General features: G+C 48.3%; 1 long non-coding RNA gene across 1 annotated transcript in view; it reads right to left on the bottom strand.

Moving 5' to 3' along the window:
* Positions 1–2,422: 2,422 nt before the first annotated feature.
* The window catches only part of LOC134071807 (uncharacterized), a 6,087-nt gene continuing 4,714 nt past the window's right edge, over positions 2,423–3,795 (bottom strand). Inside the window, exon 2 of the long non-coding RNA XR_009937132.1 lies at positions 2,423–3,795. This exon is cut by the window's right edge and continues 284 nt beyond it. This is a non-coding gene — a long non-coding RNA (uncharacterized LOC134071807).

Raw genomic sequence — 3,795 nt, forward strand, 5'->3', positions numbered from 1 at the left:
TGTTAATAGGCGCGTTCAAGTTGACCTCTTGCAGCAGCGAGATCTGCCGGTGACAGCAGGGGCGGGGATACAAAGGCTGCTATGAAGTTGTACACTCTCTACTTCCCGTAGTCTATGTGACCATGTGACGAAACATGAGGCACGGACCCTTGTGGATATGAAGAGGCATCTAAACACCTGCACATACGTCAGGGATGTAAAAGCCAATTAGGGCAAAGTCCTGACGTCATGTAGGCAGGGTCTAGGCTCTGCAGTACCTAGAGAGCTGCTGCGCCGCTGCTCAGCAGCCGCCTTGCTCCCACGATAAGTTAAGGCCATGTGATAGCGACTGCCGAGTCGTAAACACACCCACCTAGACCATCGTGGACAGATTTTTAACCACGTGCATCTTGTGCTGCGCAGTTCTTGTGCCTGTTCTACAGCCATCATGAACTTGCCTAGTGTAATAATGTGCAGTGTGATCCATTTGCTGTGTGTGTTAGGAGTTGAACATCTGTCCATATGAATGTGCTGTTCCTGACGTCTTTATTGCCCCCTGTGCTGTGGACATTATTGATGTATTTTCCTATTGGTGGATCTGGAATTACGTATCTGGAAGGCGTTGGGTCCTGGTGCCTTACCCAGGTGCTCGGTGACTGTAGCCTCAGGTGGTCAGGTGACTGTAGCCTCAGGTGCTCGGTGGCTGTTGTCTCAGGTGGTCAGGTGACTTGTGGTGAGATTCAACTTTGACCTCTGACCCCCGTAGACTTCCTGCTGAAACATGTTCAGTGCTTCAACACGATGGCCAGGATCTCCTTCGCTGTTGAGGCTTTGGTTGTGTCCAGCTCCAGAAAGAGCTCTGGACCCAAAGGCAGCTGGACGTTTCCCCTGCATCAGGACTGCTCCGATCCAAGTCCACCTCTGGATGAACCTGCCGAGCAGGAACACCGTCAGCCGTCACCGTGTTGTCTGACCCCCTCACCCCACTGTTCTCTCTCTCTCCTCTGCTGTGTCTCAGAGGCTGGATGAGACGACCCAATGAAGAACAACTGACCAGCAAGATGAGGACGTTTCCTCATTCCCTAGGACCTTTCCCTGGGAATGAGCTAACCAGCCTCATCCTTTACATGAGACATGAGTACTGAGGATGGTCAGTCTGTTATCTGGACTTACAGTAGTCTATCTAACACCTGCTACCAGTGGATGGTGAATATTGTACAGGAAATGTGTTGAGCTGAAGGAATAAATACAGTGTTGGTTTCACAGTTGTATCTCAAAAGGCAGTGGACAGCCTCTGCACTGAGGTATTTGTTCTGTAGAATTTCCTGTATTTTACCCACATGGGGGTAGTGCACACACACACACACACACACACACACACACACACTTGGAGCAGTGACCTCACCAAGAGCACACACACATAGGAGCACACACACACGGAGCAAGTTGATCTATCAGTGCCATCAGTGGGCCGCACACACACACAGACCAGTGGATAGCTGGACCCAGCTACTGGATCCATTTGGGGGTTAGCTGGTCAAGGGCAGTGAACACACACACACATAAACACAGTGACCTCACTAGGAGCATACACGCGCACATGGAGTAGTGAGCAGCACACACACACACACACACACACACTTGGAGCAGTGACCTCACCAGGAGCACACATACACACTAGGAGCATACACGCACACATGGAGCAGTGGGCAGCACACACACACACAGAGCAGTGGGCAGCACACACACACACACACACTTGGAGCAGTGGGCAGCACACACACACACAAGAGCAGTGGGCAGCACACACACACACACACACTTGGAGCAGTGGGCAGCACACACACACACACAGAGCAGTGGGCAGCACACACACACACACTTGGAGCAGTGGGCAGCACACACACACACACACACTTGGAGCAGTGACTTCACCAGGAGCTTGCTTGGAGCAGTGACCTCACCAGGAGCACACACACTATGAGCATACACGCACACATGGAGCAGTGGGCACACACACACACGCACACACACACACGCACACACACAGAGCAGTGGGCAGCACACACACACACACACACACACAGAGCAGTGGGCAGCACATACACACACAGAGCAGTGGGCAGTACACACACACACACACACACACACACACACACACACAGAGAGAGAGAGAGAGCAGAGGGCAGCTGGATCCAGTGTCCAGATACATTTGGGGGTTAGGTGGTCAAGGGCACCTCCTCCGTGGATGTGGGATCACTATTCAACCCCTCCACCCCCACCTAGATGCCCACAGGATTAGGTCAAGTGGAGTGATCTCTGCTCACTGAGAGTGCACATATGCCATACAACTGAACATGATGCTTAACACACACAAACACACACACACACACACACACACACACACACACACACACACACACTGAAACAAACAAACACACCATTTTAATTTAATTTCTTTATTTGTATTTCATTTTCCTATGAATTACATTCTGTTCCCCTTTGTTCAAGTTCAAGTTCAAGTGTTTTTATTTGTCACATACATTTTACATTTTTGTTATATACACGTCACACCAAATGTGACCATTCATAGCGAAATCAGTCGTTTTGCGCACAACGTTATTTTGAGAAAATCAACAATAACAAACTTCCGGGTTAAAATGTTGAATTTCACGTTTTCGCCTAATTCGACTGTATACAGTCTACAGTGTCATATCGTGAACGCATTTCACGGAAAAACATATGTTTTGACTGTTAAACCCGGCGAAGATTCAACACATTTGCTGTCATTCCTGTTGTGCACGCGCCGCTTAAAAAGGTGATTTCTCCTCTTCTGGCATATCGTGACAGGAGAACCATGTCAACTTTGGATGCTGTTATCTTAGCGATAGTTTGTGTAATACCCTCGATATACATATCGTTGGAAAGCTTAGTTTATGGCCGTTCACGTGAGCACAATAACTTAATTTAATTAATTTGACCGAAACGACTGGTTCCGCTTTACAGGGTCACAAATACATTTTAACCAATTAATTACATACCAAATGTATTATTCAAATAAAAGGACTCCCCTTCCCTCCCTCTCACTCTCGAGCATATCAGAATATACAGTATATGTAAAGTAATGGTGGATTAACACTCCCAGCCCTGAGAAAACCTGTATGTTCATCTTTTAATCTTCAGAACACATACAGTATACAAAGTTCAAGTTTAAATTGTAAGAAATTCAACACAGCATCTGATACACATACTCTTTCTCACACACACATATATATATATTCTCCAACACACACAACACACACAACAACACAACAACACAACAACACCACCACAACACCACAACACCACACCACACCACACCACACCACACCACACCACACCACACCACACCACAACACAACACAACACAACACAACACAACACAACACAACACAACACAACACACACACACACACACACACACAGGATGAACAGGAGTGTGTGGCTCTCCTCTCCTGCAGGATTAGAAGGTCATGTGATCTGGCACAAGGACACTGAGGAGTTAATCCAGACAATAAACCCAGGATAGAGGGGCTCAGTGAATGTGGAGTGGAACGTGTGCAGGTGGGTGAGTGTGTTAGAGGAGACGCTGTAGAAGGACAGAGTGCCTGCTGGCCAGTCCAGGTACACGCCTACTCTGCTGGAGCGGGAGGAGGGGGCAGGTATGGCAGTCTTCTTCTTATTGTGCAAGGCAGAGTAACTGTTACCAGAGCAGTACAGCATCCAGGACTTGGCATTACCTCCAAACCTGCTGCTGTCCCCACCCCCTTTCCTCTC

The sequence above is a fragment of the Sardina pilchardus genome, chromosome 1 (assembly GCF_963854185.1).
Source record: "Sardina pilchardus chromosome 1, fSarPil1.1, whole genome shotgun sequence".
Classification (NCBI taxonomy): Eukaryota; Metazoa; Chordata; class Actinopteri; order Clupeiformes; family Clupeidae; genus Sardina; species Sardina pilchardus.